General features: G+C 43.5%; 8 non-coding genes across 8 annotated transcripts; 4 read left to right on the forward strand and 4 right to left on the reverse strand.

Annotated features, from left to right (window-relative positions):
* The first annotated feature begins 178 nt into the window (after positions 1-178).
* TRNAL-UAA (transfer RNA leucine (anticodon UAA)) lies at positions 179-261 on the forward strand. The gene has a single exon. It is a non-coding gene; the product is annotated as a tRNA-Leu (tRNA).
* A 294-nt stretch (positions 262-555) lies between these two features.
* TRNAL-UAA (transfer RNA leucine (anticodon UAA)) lies at positions 556-638 on the reverse strand. The gene has a single exon. It is a non-coding gene; the product is annotated as a tRNA-Leu (tRNA).
* Positions 639-5462: 4824 nt separating this feature from the next.
* Positions 5463-5545, forward strand: TRNAL-UAA (transfer RNA leucine (anticodon UAA)). Its single transcript has one exon. It is a non-coding gene; the product is annotated as a tRNA-Leu (tRNA).
* A 293-nt stretch (positions 5546-5838) lies between these two features.
* On the reverse strand, positions 5839-5921 carry TRNAI-UAU (transfer RNA isoleucine (anticodon UAU)). The gene has a single exon. It is a non-coding gene; the product is annotated as a tRNA-Ile (tRNA).
* Positions 5922-10750: 4829 nt separating this feature from the next.
* TRNAL-UAA (transfer RNA leucine (anticodon UAA)) lies at positions 10751-10833 on the forward strand. The gene has a single exon. It is a non-coding gene; the product is annotated as a tRNA-Leu (tRNA).
* A 294-nt stretch (positions 10834-11127) lies between these two features.
* On the reverse strand, positions 11128-11210 carry TRNAL-UAA (transfer RNA leucine (anticodon UAA)). The gene has a single exon. It is a non-coding gene; the product is annotated as a tRNA-Leu (tRNA).
* A 4830-nt stretch (positions 11211-16040) lies between these two features.
* On the forward strand, positions 16041-16123 carry TRNAL-UAA (transfer RNA leucine (anticodon UAA)). Its single transcript has one exon. It is a non-coding gene; the product is annotated as a tRNA-Leu (tRNA).
* Positions 16124-16418: 295 nt separating this feature from the next.
* Positions 16419-16501, reverse strand: TRNAL-UAA (transfer RNA leucine (anticodon UAA)). The gene has a single exon. It is a non-coding gene; the product is annotated as a tRNA-Leu (tRNA).
* Positions 16502-16781: the final 280 nt, after the last annotated feature.

The raw sequence follows: 16781 nt of genomic DNA on the forward strand, positions 1-16781 counted from the left end.
TGCACGTTTTATAGAGGAGAGGCATGACATTACCTTGTATTCCTGAAATGTGTTTTGCGTAACCTGATAAAATATATAGATATGAAAATATATATATATATAGAAAGCTCAATGTCACACAGTGAGCACTCTTGATATCTATAATAAGTGCCATGTTGTTGCCCTTTCCTGCACAGGTACCAGGATGGCCGAGTGGTTAAGGCGTTGGACTTAAGATCCAATGGACATGTGTCCACGTGGGTTCAAGCCCCACTCCTGGTAGAGAGATTTTGTAATTCCTTATGCACCAAATGGAAAGCATTAAGTCAGGTATCATAAACAAATAAGTCACCTATAATAAACGAAAAAGCATACTGTAATACAACCTGCAACAAAAGGTTACTAAGTTTCAAAGAGAAATGTACAATACAAGGCGTTTACTTTTTTGGGGGTAGAAAAATACACGTTAATCGATATGAAGATTTGATATATAGCTCTTATTTTAATATTAATCAGGAGCAACTGAAAAGTGCGTGAAATTGAAATGAACAGTGTCACGGGAGAGAAAAAATGATATACCAGGAGTGGGGCTCGAACCCACGCAGACACATGTCCATTGGATCTTAAGTCCAACACCTTAACCACTCGGCCACCCTGGTCTACATAGTGCAGGTGTGCCTGCAATCATGATATAGTTGTTTTTCAGGAGAAGAATCATCTATACTATCAGCCCTCCCAACAGGAAAAGCAGAATTCAAAACCCCCAAAATATCCCTCAGCTTTTGCATGGAAATAGGATGCCATTGATCCAACCTGGATCCATCCTCCATCGCCCAGCCAGCAACAATTCTCCTACACATTTCTCCTTCCATGGTATCATAATCCCAAAAGTACTTACCGAAAAATGTAATACCTGCCATCTTCCCTGTTATAGCCACCACCGCCAATCCTAGGTCAATATGTGTCATAATGAAGCAGACTCCATCCTCCCTCCTATACCGTGACATGTAAGGTCCCTCATACCTCCTCAATGCACCAGACTCAATAAATTCTGCCTAGGCCTTGCCATATGACCTCAAAGTAGATGGAGCAATGGACTGACGAATCAATTGTAACATCCTTAGATTCCCAGCTCCCAAAGGTCCACCGTCAAAGCCGTTTTAAGCAAATCTGCTCCCGGCACCAGTACACCGAATCTCTGCCACTGTGAACGAGATAGCCCATCAGTGATATCATTATTCACACCTGGAACATACTGACCCTTAAACAAAATATTGAATTTCAGACAATGAAGCAAAAATAAAGGCAACAACTTCAAAACTTTTTCATCTCGAGCCTTCTGTGAATTGACTAAATTAACAACTGTTTGGCTATCCACATTAAAAACCACTCGCCTGTTTGCTAAAAGGTTACCACACAACACTAAAGCAACCATCAAATGGAAAAAAACTCCAGAAACGAAATGCTATGGTGTGCCTCTCTCCAAGAATCCGGCCATGACTCAGCAGTCCAATCACCATCTTAGAAAACCAAACCATGGGCTCCCGAATCATCAGAAAAAATTTGAACTTGCCATAACCATTCATCCTCAACATGTTAACACCATTATTACTTTGCTGGAAAGAAACCAACATTCTGAAGTCAGCATTGATGACTTCTTTAAGCCGAATTCTGGGATGAGGTAAAACAGCACCTTTGACTGAAAAACCAAGGCACCTACAAAGAGCTCTACCAACTCTCACCACACGGCACGCAAACTTCAAAGAACCCAATAAGGCTTGCACCTGCTGTAACTCCAGCTTATCCGTGGAAACAGCCTCCTCCAACAGAGAAATCAACTTTTGAACTTATCCACCGGAAACCGTACCTCAGATTTCTCTGAGTTCAATATAGCAGGGCCTTCAGTCTTATCCGGAGCCAAAGGTACTTCCATCTCCTCCATACACTTCTGAAATTCAATTAACCCTTTTTTACATTCATTGGACCACTGCAAGCCCATCAGAAAAGAGTCACCTAGGTAGTTCGTGACATGCCCGAGCCCAGTCTTCTGTTGGAAAAACCACTGCAAAAAACAACTACAAGTTTCAAACAGGGAACAAGAAACAGAACAGCCCATTGGCAACATTATATCCACAAATATAGAATCCTCAGATTAAAGACCCAACAATGAAAAATCCTCAGGATGTACCGGCAATAGTCAAAAGACAGATTGAATGTCTAACTTTGCCATTTGTGCCTTCCTTCCACAAGCCCTTACCAACTTAATTGCCTCTTCCACTGATGTGCAATGCACTATGGAGTCTTCATGTGCAATTAAATCATTAACTGACTCCCCTGCAGCCCACGATAGATGATGAATCAATCTAAACTCACCTTGTTGTGTTTTAGGCACAACACCCAGTGGTGAAATTGTTAAGTTATGAATAGGCCAGGTATCCCATGGACCCACCATTCTGCCAGCCTCCAATTCCGTCCTCAATTTCTTTCTCACCACTTCCGGATTCTCAACTGCAGATTTCAAATTTTTTCTCTGTCTTCTATGACCTTGATAACATAGCTTGAAAACCTCAAGAAAACTCTAGTACCGTAATGTGGCCTCCTCACGCCTCGGATAAAACTGCAACCAATAAAACAAAATATCAAATTTATTAGGAGAAGGGCCCTTTTCCCACCATCTGCTGTATCCGACCCCTTCCCCTATCACCACCTCTACCTGCATTAGCCTTCCATCCCCATTGCATCCCTCCAAAACATTGCACCAATGGATGTTTGCCCCTGCAATTGGAGCAATTGTGCATGAACTTGCACTGGAGTCGTGTGCATGACCCTCTGTTGAAGGACCAACAAGATCCATTCTGTGGGAACTGAGCTCTCGTGAAACTACCCACCCTAGATTGGTTGGGATGCCCCTGACAGGGCTTGTAAGGAACCAGAAGACCACTAGCTGTGTGTAACGCTGAGGCATTCTTGGAAGTACACAACCCTTGCATCCAAAGCTCATTATAAATATCTCACCATTCTTTATCTGGAAATAATGCCATCTGGGCTCTAAGTTCTTCATTATATCTAAAACATCCAAAACCACCATAGTCTATTCGAGCCCACCTAAAAACGTCCATGTATTTTAATAGAGAAATACAACGCTCCGGATGCCTCTCACAATAAACGCTAGCAATGATTAAGAATACTGACATCCAATTCTCAAGGGTAGTGGGAACTTTCGGCCTCCTAGCTAATTCCCATTCCTCCTCCTTTGACCCTTCCTTAGCCCACACTTCTCTATGTAATAATTTAAAAACATCAACAAACTCACCTTTACAAATGTTTTCCTTCATGGCTTGGGTGAGATGCGCCCCCAAAGGCAAGAACAACCCCATATATGGCAACTTTTTACTTTTTACACTACCCTCACCTGAGTTTCCTTTTTCCTTACCTGGCTCTGCCTTAGAAGCCTCCTCACCACTTGCCTCTGACTTACCATCATTGACTCCGACTTTTTTGTTCACAGCCCCCCCAAATGGACATTGTCTGCATCTTTAACTGCTTCATTATTTGCATCATCTTTCCCACTCAATCTACCCAAACTTCCTTATGCTAACGCAAAAGGGTATTACCCACTGTTACAGACACCAAACACACTACCTTCATGCTTAACTCTTCACACCCCATAGCCACAGCAGCCTGTGTCTCACCTTTTTTGAATGAAACCACTTGCAGGTACCTGATTATTCGTCTTGACTTTCCGATTACGCTGCACCATCAAAGGGGGCAAATCCTGAAACACACCAAAACTCTTTCCTCTGTTAGAACAGCTCACCTAATTTCTTTGCTGCATCTCCTTCCCCGAAGTCTCATCCCCACCCTCACAATTCTCCCCCTCCTTAGTCTCCTGGTCGTCATCGTAATCCATCAATTCATCATGCAAATTGAGCCCCGAAGCCAACGAGACAGCACCTTGGCTGATAGCTGGGATCTTGAAGCCGTGATTGTACCATAAATCAAATGATTCACCAGGCCACTCCCTTGTAATCGGGTTGATCGCTCTGGATGCAACCCTCTCTTATGACCGGCATTTTAAAGGTGCCCAGACCTTTACCGGCGTCTCCGCTGTTGTCTTATTTTTCATGACGTCCTTTGGCATGGCTCGTCCTCCTGAGCTGCGAAGCCCAAAGGAGCTGTCACACCCCAAAAATGCTTCAGCCACCCCAGGGTGTGCTTTCTTAAGCTCACCCCTGACAAAACTATGCCCATCTTCCTGTAATTGCTGGACTCTATTGAAATTGACCTCACTTGTGTCAAAATTATAAACCACCTGTTGCTCCGAGACAAACACAAAGGGGCAGATTTAAGGAAAGTGGCTCTGCCGGTGCAGCGCCACGTTCCTTGCACCCCTTAACGCCCCTGTACCGCCACCATGTGTGAGCTATATATATAATAATACGGCGCACCATGGCACAGGGTAGGGGCATTAGCGTTATATTTTTTACGCTATTGATGTACTCTGCAAGAGTAGCGCCATCATTTTGGGACTAATCCTGCAGAGTACATAGGGGCCCATTATAAATAATGGTATTCCCCCTTTTAACGCCTCCTCTGAGTAGGCGTTGAAAGTGTAAAACAAATGGCGCAAGGAAATCTCTTAGATTGCCGTGCGCCATTTTTTCGGGCTCCCTAATGGGCGAACGCCCACCTTGTATAAATTATGCCTGACCCTTCCCCACCACACCGCTTCCTCTACTGCCAACTCTATGCCTCCCAGCCATTCCCGTGCAGTGCGGCAAACGAAGCGACCCACGCGGAGTCAAGAGTTCGCTCTTGGCTACAACACCATCCCCAGAGACACCCTCCTCAAAAAGCAACCTGTCAGGTGAGGAACGAGCGTGCCCACTCTCTAACAAGGGAACGCCCCCTTTGCACACATCATGCATATATTATGCATGATGTGGCGCAAAGTGTTAACAAGTTGGCGCAAACCTAGCTTGCGCCACCTTGTAAATATTTTGCTATGGTAGTGGCCTATGATCTTCACATTTGCGGCAAAATAAATTCTGCAAATGTAGCGCTAAAGGCCGCAAGGGCCTTGTAAATCTGTCCCAAAGTGTTTTAGATTATGTGAAGTGTAGTTTTGAGTCTTGAAAAGGGGTTAGTGTGATATTTCTTAAGATTAACGTCAATTTGCAGACATATTTAATAGGACATGTGACAAAAACGGTGTGAAAAAAGCGCACCTTTTTTCGTCCTACACGCTGATAATCTTAAACATGTTTGATAGGTATGGTTGTATTGTTTTTTTTTATTAAGTACATGCACGTTTTATAGAGGAGAGGCATGACATTACCTTGTATTCCTGAAATGTGTTTTGCGTAACCTGATAAAATATATAGATATGAAAATATATATATATATAGAAAGCTCAATGTCACACAGTGAGCACTCTTGATATCTATAATAAGTACCATGTTGTTGCCCTTTCCTGCACAGGTACCAGGATGGCTGAGTGGTTAAGGCGTTGGACTTAAGATCCAATGGACATGTGTCCACGTGGGTTCACGCCCCACTCCTGGTAGAGAGATTTTGTAATTCATTATGCACCAAATGGAAAGCATTAAGTCAGGTATCATAAACAAATAAGTCACCTATAATAAACGAAAAAGCATACTGTAATACAACCTGCAACAAAAGGTTACCAAGTTTCAAAGAGAAATGTACAATACAAGGCGTTTACTTTTTTGGGGGTAGAAAAATACACGTTAATCGATATGAAGATTTTATATGTAGCTCTTATTTTAATATTAATCAGGAGCAACTGAAAAGTGCGTGAAATTGAAATGAACAGAGTCACGGAGAGAAAAAATGAAATACCAGGAGTGGGGCTCGAACCCACGCAGACACATGTCCATTGGATCATAAGTCCAACACCTTAACCACTCGGCCACCCTGGTCTACATAGTGCAGGTGTGCCTGCAATCATGATATAGTTGTTTTTCAGGAGAAGAATCATCTATACTATCAGCCCTCCCAACAGGAAAAGCAGAATTCAAAACCCCCAAAATATCCCTCAGCTTTTGCATGGAAATAGGATGCCATTGATCCAACCTGGATCCATCCTCCATCGCCCAGCCAGCAACAATTCTCCTACACATTTCTCCTTCCATGGTATCATAATCCCAAAAGTACTTACCAAAAAATGTAATACCTGCCATCTTCCCTGTTATAGCCACCACCGCCAATCCTAGGTCAATATGTGTCATAATGAAGCAGACTCCATCCTCCCTCCTATACCGTGACATGTAAGGACCCTCATACCTCCTCAATGCACCAGACTCAATAAATTCTGCCTAGGCCTTGCCATATGACCTCAAAGTAGATGGAGCAATGGACTGACGAATCAATTGTAACATCCTTAGATTCCCAGCTCCCAAAGGTCCACCGTCAAAGCCGTTTTAAGCAAATCTGCTCCCGGCACCAGTACACCGAATCTCTGCCACTGTGAACGAGATAGCCCATCAGTGATATCATTATTCACACCTGGAACATACTGACCCTTAAACAAAATATTGAATTTCAGACAATGAAGCAAAAATAAAGGCAACAACTTCAAAACTTTTTCATCTCGAGCCTTCTGTGAATTGACTAAATTAACAACTGTTTGGCTATCCACATTAAAAACCACTCGCCTGTTTGCTAAAAGGTTACCACACAACACTAAAGCAACCATCAAATGGAAAAAAACTCCAGAAACGAAATGCTATGGTGTACCTCTCTCCAAGAATCCGGCCATGACTCAGCAGTCCAATCACCATCTCAGAAAACCAAACCATGGGCTCCCGAATCATCAGAAAAAATTTGAACTTGCCATAACCATTCATCCTCAACCGTCAACATGTTAATACCATTATTACTTTGCTGGAAAGAAACCAACATTCTGAAGTCAGCATTGATGACTTCTTTAAGCCGAATTCTGGGATGAGGTAAAACAGCACCTTTGACTGAAAAACCAAGGCACCTACAAAGAGCTCTACCAACTCTCACCACACGGCACGCAAACTTCAAAGAACCCAATAAGGCTTGCACCTGCTGTAACTCCAGCTTATCCGTGGAAACAGCCTCCTCCAACAGAGAAATCAACTTTTGAACTTATCCACCGGAAACCGTACCTCAGATTTCTCTGAGTTCAATATAGCAGGGCCTTCAGTCTTATCCGGAGCCAAAGGTACTTCCATCTCCTCCATACACTTCTGAAATTCAATTAACCCTTTTTTACATTCATTGGACCACTGCAAGCCCATCAGAAAAGAGTCACCTAGGTAGTTCGTGACATGCCCGAGCCCAGTCTTCTGTTGGAAAAACCACTGCAAAAAACAACTACAAGTTTCAAACAGGGAACAAGAAACAGAACAGCCCATTGGCAACATTATATCCACAAATATAGAATCCTCAGATTAAAGACCCAACAATGAAAAATCCTCAGGATGTACCGGCAATAGTCAAAAGACAGATTGAATGTCTAACTTTGCCATTTGTGCCTTCCTTCCACAAGCCCTTACCAACTTAATTGCCTCTTCCACTGATGTGCAATGCACTATGGAGTCTTCATGTGCAATTAAACATTAACTGACTCCCCTGCAGCCCACGATAGATGATGAATCAATCTAAACTCACCTTGTTGTGTTTTAGGCACAACACCCAGTGGTGAAATTGTTAAGTTATGAATCGGCCAGGTATCCCATGGACCCACCATTCTGCCAGCCTCCAATTCCGTCCTCAATTTCTTTCTCACCACTTCCGGATTCTCAACTGCAGATTTCAAATTTTTTCTCTGTCTTCTATGACCTTGATAACATAGCTTGAAACCCTCAAGAAAACTCTAGTACAGTAACTTGGCCTCCTCACGCCTCGGATAAAACTGCAACCAATAAAACAAAATATCAAATTTATTAGGAGAAGGGCCCTTTTCCCACCATCTGCTGTATCCGACCCCTTCCCCTATCACCACCTCTACCTGCATTAGCCTTCCATCCCCATTGCATCCCTCCAAAACATTGCACCAATGGATGTTTGCCCCTGCAATTGGAGCAATTGTGCATGAACTTGCACTGGAGTCGTGTGCATGACCCTCTGTTGAAGGACCAACAAGATCCATTCTGTGGGAACTGAGCTCTCGTGAAACTACCCACCCTAGATTGGTTGGGATGCCCCTGACAGGGCTTGTAAGGAACCAGAAGACCACTAGCTGTGTGTAACGCTGAGGCATTCTTGGAAGTACACAACCCCTGCATCCAAAGCTCATTATAAATATCTCACCATTCTTTATCTGGAAATAATGCCATCTGGGCTCTAAGTTCTTCATTATATCTAAAACATCCAAAACCACCATAGTCTATTTGAGCCCACCTAAAAACGTCCATGTATTTTAATAGAGAAATACAACGCTCCGGATGCCTCTCACAATAAACGCTAGCAATGATTAAGAATACTGACATCCAATTCTCAAGGGTAGTGGGAACTTTCGGCCTCCTAGCTAATTCCCATTCCTCCTCCTTTGACCCTTCCTTAGCCCACACTTCTCTATGTAATAATTTAAAAACATCAACAAACTCACCTTTACAAATGTTTTCCTTCATGGCTTGGGTGAGGTGCGCCCCCAAAGGCAAGAACAACCCCATATATGGCAACTTTTTACTTTTTACACTACCCTCACCTGAGTTTCCTTTTTCCTTACCTGGCTCTGCCTTAGAAGCCTCCTCACCACTTGCCTCTGACTTACCATCATTGACTCCGACTTTTTTGTTCACAGCCCCCCCAAATGGACATTGCCTGCATCTTTAACTGCTTCATTATTTGCATCATCTTTCCCACTCAATCTACCCAAACTTCCTTATGCTAACGCAAAAGGGTATTACCCACTGTTACAGACACCAAACACACTACCTTCATGCTTAACTCTTCACACCCCATAGCCACAGCAGCCTGTGTCTCACCTTTTTTGAATGAAACCACTTGCAGGTACCTGATTATTCGTCTTGACTTTCCGATTACGCTGCACCATCAAAGGGGGCAAATCCTGAAACACACCAAAACTCTTTCCTCTGTTAGAACAGCTCACCTAATTTCTTTGCTGCATCTCCTTCCCCGAAGTCTCATCCCCACCCTCACAATTCTCCCCCTCCTTAGTCTCCTGGTCGTCATCATAATCCATCAATTCATCATGCAAAATGAGCCCCGAAGCCAACGAGACAGCACCTTGGCTGATAGCTGGGATCTTGAAGCCGTGATTGTACCATAAATCAAATGATTCACCAGGCCACTCCCTTGTAATCGGGTTGATCGCTCTGGATGCAACCCTCTCTTATGACCGGCATTTTAAAGGTGCCCAGACCTTTACCGGCGTCTCCGCTGTTGTCTTATTTTTCATGACGTCCTTTGGCATGGCTCGTCCTCCTGAGCTGCGAAGCCCAAAGGAGCTGTCACACCCCAAAAATGCTTCAGCCACCCCAGGGTGTGCTTTCTTAAGCTCACCCCTGACAAAGCTATGCCCATCTTCCTGTAATTGCTGGACTCTATTGAAATTGACCTCACTTGTGTCAAAATTATAAACCACCTGTTGCTCCGAGACAAACACAAAGGGGCAGATTTAAGGAAAGTGGCTCTGCCGGTGCAGCGCCACGTTCCTCGCACCCCTTAACGCTCCTGTACCGCCACCATGTGTGAGCTATATATATAATAATACGGCGCACCATGGCACAGGGTAGGGGCATTAGCGTTATATTTTTTACGCTATTGATGTACTCTGCAAGAGTAGCGCCATCATTTTGGGACTAATCCTGCAGAGTACATCGGGGCCCATTATAAATAATGGTATTCCCCCTTTTAACGCCTCCTCTGAGTAGGCGTTGAAAGTGTAAAACAAATGGCGCAAGGAAATCTCTTAGATTGCCTTGCGCCATTTTTTCGGGCTCCCTAATGGGCGAACGCCCACCTTGTATAAATTATGCCTGACTCTTCCCCACCACACCGCTTCCTCTACTGCCAACTCTATGCCTCCCAGCCATTCCCGTGCAGTGCGGCAAACGAAGCGACCCACGCGGAGTCAAGAGTTCGCTCTTGGCTACAACACCAGCCCCAGAGACACCCTCCTCAAAAAGCAACCTGTCAGGTGAGGAACGAGCGTGCCCACTCTCTAGCAAGGGAACGCCCCCTTTGCACACATCATGCATATATTATGCATGATGTGGCGCAAAGTGTTAACAAGTTGGCGCAAACCTAGCTTGCGCCACCTTGTAAATATTTTGCTATGGTAGTGGCCTATGATCTTCACATTTGCGGCAAAATAAATTCTGCAAATGTAGCGCTAAGGGCCGCAAGGGCCTTGTAAATCTGTCCCAAAGTGTTTTAGATTGTGTGAAGTGTAGTTTTGAGTCTTGAAAAGGGGTTAGTGTGATATTTCTTAAGATTAACGTCAATTTGCAGACATATTTAATAGGACATGTGACAAAAACGGTGTGAAAAAAGCGCACCTTTTTTCGTCCTACACGCTGATAATCTTAAACATGTTTGATAGGTATGGTTGTATTTTTTTTTTTATTAAGTACATGCACGTTTTATAGAGGAGAGGCATGACATTACCTTGTATTCCTGAAATGTGTTTTGCGTAACCTGATAAAATATATAGATATGAAAATATATATATATATAGAAAGCTCAATGTCACACAGTGAGCACTCTTGATATCTATAATAAGTGCCATGTTGTTGCCATTTCCTGCACAGGTACCAGGATGGCCGAGTGGTTAAGGCGTTGGACTTAAGATCCAATGGACATGTGTCCACGTGGGTTCAAGCCCCACTCCTGGTAGAGAGATATTGTAATTCATTATGCGCCAAATGGAAAGCATTAAGTCAGGTATCATAAACAAATAAGTCACGTATAATAAACGAAAAAGCATACTGTAATACAACCTGCAACAAAAGGTTACTAAGTTTCAAAGAGAAATGTACAATACAAGGCGTTTACTTTTTTGGGGGTAGAAAAATACACGTTAATCGATATGCAGATTTTATATGTAGCTCTTATTTTAATAATAATCAGGAGCAACTGAAAAATGCGTGAAATTGAAATGAACAGTGTCACAGGAGAGAAAAAATGATATACCAGGAGTGGGGCTCGAACCCACACAGACACATGTCCATTGGATCTTAAGTCCAACACCTTAACCACTCAGCCACCCTGGTCTGCATAGTGCAGGTGTGCCTGCAATCATGATATAGTTGTTTTTCAGGAGAAGAATCATCTATACTATCAGCCCTCCCAACAGGAAAAGCAGAATTCGAAACCCCCAAAATATCCCTCAGCGTTTGCATGGAAATAGGATGCCATTGATCCAACCTGGATCCATCCTCCATCGCCCAGCCAGCAACAATTCTCCTACACATTTCTCCTTCCATGGTATCATAATCACAAAAGTACTTACCAAAAAATGTAATACCTGCCATCTTCCCTGTTATAGCCACCACCGCCAATCCTAGGTCAATATGTGTCATAATGAAGCGGACTCCATCCTCCCTCCTATACCGTGACATGTAAGGTCCCTCATACCTCCTCAATGCACCAGACTCAATAAATTCTGCCTAGGCCTTGCCATATGACCTCAAAGTAGATGGAGCAATGGACTGACGAATCAATTGTAACATCCTTAGATTCCCAGCTCCCAAAGGTCCACCGTCAAAGCTGTTTTAAGCAAATCTGCTCCCGGCACCAGTACACCGAATCTCTGCCACTGTGAACGAGATAGCCCATCAGTGATATCATTATTCACACCTGGAACATACTGACCCTTAAACAAAATATTGAATTTCAGACAATGAAGCAAAAATAAACGCAACAACTTCAAAACTTTTTCATCTCGAGCCTTCTGTGAATTGACTAAATTAACAACTGTTTGGCTATCCACATTAAAAACCACTCGCCTGTTTGCTAAAAGGTTACCACACAACACTAAAGCAACCATCAAATGGAAAAAAAACTCCAGAAACGAAATGCTATGGTGTGCCTCTCTCCAAGAATCCGGCCATGACTCAGCAGTCCAATCACCATCTCAGAAAACCAAACCATGGGCTCCCGAATCATCAGAAAAAATTTGAACTTGCCATATTCATCCTCAACCGTCAACATGTTAACACCATTATTACTTTGCTGGAAAGAAACCAACATTCTGAAGTCAGCATTGATGACCTCTTTAAGCCGAATTCTGGGATGAGGTAAAACAGCACCTTTGACTGAAAAACCAAGGCACCTACAAAGAGCTCTACCAACTCTCACCACACGGCACGCAAACTTCAAAGAACCCAATAAGGCTTGCACCTGCTGTAACTCCAGCTTATCCGTGGAAACAGCCTCCTCCAACAGAGAAATCAACTTTTGCACTTATCCACCGGAAACCGTACCTCAGATTTCTCTGAGTTCAATATAGCAGGGCCTTCAGTCTTATCCGGAGCCAAAGGTACTTCCATCTCCTCCATACACTTCTGAAATTCAATTAACCCTTTTTTACATTCATTGGACCACTGCAAGCCCATCAGAAAAGAGTCACCTAGGTAGTTCGTGACATGCCCGAGCCCAGTCTTCTGTTGGAAAAACCACTGCAAAAAACAACTACAAGTTTCAAACAGGGAACAAGAAACAGAACAGCCCATTGGCAACATTATATCCACAAATATAGAATCCTCAGATTAAAGACCCAACAATGAAAAATCCTCAGGATGTACCGGCAATAGTCAAAAGACAGATTGAATGTCTAACTTTGCCATTTGTGCCTTCCTTCCACAAGCCCTTACCAACTTAATTGCCTCTTCCACTGATGTGCAATGCACTATGGAGTCTTCATGTGCAATTAAACATTAACTGACTCCCCTGCAGCCCACGATAGATGATGAATCAATCTAAACTCACCTTGTTGTGTTTTAGGCACAACACCCAGTGGTGAAATTGTTAAGTTATGAATCGGCCAGGTATCCCATGGACCCACCATTCTGCCAGCCTCCAATTCCGTCCTCAATTTCTTTCTCACCACTTCCGGATTCTCAACTGCAGATTTCAAATTTTTTCTCTGTCTTCTATGACCTTGATAACATAGCTTGAAACCCTCAAGAAAACTCTAGTACAGTAACTTGGCCTCCTCACGCCTCGGATAAAACTGCAACCAATAAAACAAAATATCAAATTTATTAGGAGAAGGGCCCTTTTCCCACCATCTGCTGTATCCGACCCCTTCCCCTATCACCACCTCTACCTGCATTAGCCTTCCATCCCCATTGCATCCCTCCAAAACATTGCACCAATGGATGTTTGCCCCTGCAATTGGAGCAATTGTGCATGAACTTGCACTGGAGTCGTGTGCATGACCCTCTGTTGAAGGACCAACAAGATCCATTCTGTGGGAACTGAGCTCTCGTGAAACTACCCACCCTAGATTGGTTGGGATGCCCCTGACAGGGCTTGTAAGGAACCAGAAGACCACTAGCTGTGTGTAACGCTGAGGCATTCTTGGAAGTACACAACCCTTGCATCCAAAGCTCATTATAAATATCTCACCATTCTTTATCTGGAAATAATGCCATCTGGGCTCTAAGTTCTTCATTATATCTAAAACATCCAAAACCACCATAGTCTATTTGAGCCCACCTAAAAACGTCCATGTATTTTAATAGAGAAATACAACGCTCCGGATGCCTCTCACAATAAACGCTAGCAATGATTAAGAATACTGACATCCAATTCTCAAGGGTAGTGGGAACTTTCGGCCTCCTAGCTAATTCCCATTCCTCCTCCTTTGACCCTTCCTTAGCCCACACTTCTCTATGTAATAATTTAAAAACATCAACAAACTCACCTTTACAAATGTTTTCCTTCATGGCTTGGGTGAGATGCGCCCCCAAAGGCAAGAACAACCCCATATATGGCAACTTTTTACTTTTTACACTACCCTCACCTGAGTTACCTTTTTCCTTACCTGGCTCTGCCTTAGAAGCCTCCTCACCACTTGCCTCTGACTTACCATCATTGACTCCGACTTTTTTGTTCACAGCCCCCCCAAATGGACATTGTCTGCATCTTTAACTGCTTCATTATTTGCATCATCTTTCCCACTCAATCTACCCAAACTTCCTTATGCTAACGCAAAAGGGTATTACCCACTGGTACAGACACCAAACACACTACCTTCATGCTTAACTCTTCACACCCCATAGCCACAGCAGCCTGTGTCTCACCTTTTTTGAATGAAACCACTTGCAGGTACCTGATTATTCGTCTTGACTTTCCGATTACCCTGCACCATCAAAGGGGGCAAATCCTGAAACACACCAAAACTCTTTCCTCTGTTACAACAGCTCACCTAATTTCTTTGCTGCATCTCCTTCCCCGAAGTCTCATCCCCACCCTCACAATTCTCCCCCTCCTTAGTCTCCTGGTCGTCATCGTAATCCATCAATTCATCATGCAAAATGAGCCCCGAAGCCAACGAGACAGCACCTTGGCTGATAGCTGGGATCTTGAAGCCGTGATTGTACCATAAATCAAATGATTCACCAGGCCACTCCCTTGTAATCGGGTTGATCGCTCTGGATGCAACCCTCTCTTATGACCGGCATTTTAAAGATGCCCAGACCTTTACCGGCGTCTCCGCTGTTGTCTTATTTTTCATGACGTCCTTTGGCATGGCTCGTCCTCCTGAGCTGCGAAGCCCAAAGGAGCTGTCACACCCCAAAAATGCTTCAGCCACCCCAGGGTGTGCTTTCTTAAGCTCACCCCTGACAAAGCTATGCCCATCTTCCTGTAATTGCTGGACTCTATTGAAATTGACCTCACTTGTGTCAAAATTATAAACCACCTGTTGCTCTGAGACAAACACAAAGGGGCAGATTTAAGGAAAGTGGCTCTGCCGGTGCACCGCCACGTTCCTTGCACCCCTTAACGCCCCTGTACCGCCACCATGTGTGAGCTATATATATAATAATACGGCGCACCATGGCACAGGGTAGGGGCATTAGCGTTATATATTTTTTACGCTATTGATGTACTCTGCAAGAGTAGCGCCATCATTTTGGGACTAATCCTGCAGAGTACATAGGGGCCCATTATAAATAATGGTATTCCCCCTTTTAACGCCTCCTCTGAGTAGGCGTTGAAAGTGTAAAACAAATGGCACAAGGAAATCTCTTAGATTGCCTTGCGCCATTTTTTCGGGCTCCCTAATGGGCGAACGCACACCTTGTATAAATTATGCCTGACCCTTCCCCACCACACCGCTTCCTCTACTGCCAACTCTATGCCTCCCAGCCATTCCCGTGCAGTGCGGCAAACGAAGCGACCCACGCGGAGTCAAGAGTTCGCTCTTGGCTACAACACCAGCCCCAGAGACACCCTCCTCAAAAAGCAACCTGTCAGGTGAGGAACGAGCGTGCCCACTCTCTAACAAGGGAAAGCCCCCTTTGCACACATCATGCATATATTATGCATGATGTGGCGCAAAATATGTTACCAAGTTAGCGCAAACCTAGCTTGCGCCACCTTGTAAATATTTTGCTATGGTAGTGGCCTATGATCTTCACATTTGCGGCAAAATAAATTCTGCAAATGTAGCGCTAAGGGCCGCAAGGGCCTTGTAAATCTGTCCCAAAGTGTTTTAGATTGTGTGAAGTGTAGTTTTGAGTCTTGAAAAGGGGTTAGTGTGATATTTCTTAATATTAACGTCAATTTGCAGACATATTTAATAGGACATGTGACAAAAACGGTGTGAAAAAAGCGCACCTTTTTTCGTCCTACACGCTGATAATCTTAAACATGTTTGATAGGTATGGTTGTATTTTTTTTTTTATTAAGTACATGCACATTTTATAGAGGAGAGGCATGACATTACCTTGTATTCCTGAAATGTGTTTTGCGTAACCTGATAAAATATATAGATATGAAAATATATATATATATAGAAAGCTCAATGTCACACAGTGAGCACTCTTGATATCTATAATAAGTGCCATGTTGTTGCCCTTTCCTGCACTGGTACCAGGATGGCCGAGGGGTTAAGGCGTTGGACTTAAGATCCAATGGACATGTGTCCACGTGGGTTCAAGCCCCACTCCTAGTAGAGAGATTTTGTAATTCATTATGCACCAAATGGAAAGCATTAAGTCAGGTATCATAAACAAATAAGTCACCTATAATAAACGAAAAAGCATACTGTAATACAACCTGCAACAAAAGGTTACTAAGTTTCAAAGAGAAATGTACAATACAAGGCGTTTACTTTTTTGGGGGTAGAAAAATACACGTTAATCGATATGAAGATTTTATATGTAGCTCTTATTTTAATATTAATCAGGAGCAACTAAAAAGTGCGTGAAATTGAAATGAACAGTGTCACGGGAGAGAAAAAAATGATATACCAGGAGTGGGGCTCGAACCCACGCAGACACATGTCCATTGGATCTTAAGTCCAACACCTTAACCACTCGGCCACCCTGGTCTACATAGTGCAGGTGTGCCTGCAATCATGATATAGTTGTTTTTCAGGAGAAGAATTATCTTTTCTATCAGCCCTCCCAGCAGGAAAAGCAGAATTCAAAACCCCCAAAATATCCCTCAGCTTTTGCATGGAAATAGGATGCCATTGATCCAACCTGGATCCATCCTCCATCGCCCAGCCAGCAACAATTCTCCTACACATTTCTCCTTCCATGGTATCATAATCCCAAAAGTACTTACCAAAAAATGTAATACCTGCCATCTTCCCTGTTATAGCCACC

This window comes from Pleurodeles waltl, chromosome 5, assembly GCF_031143425.1.
Source record: "Pleurodeles waltl isolate 20211129_DDA chromosome 5, aPleWal1.hap1.20221129, whole genome shotgun sequence".
Classification (NCBI taxonomy): Eukaryota; Metazoa; Chordata; class Amphibia; order Caudata; family Salamandridae; genus Pleurodeles; species Pleurodeles waltl.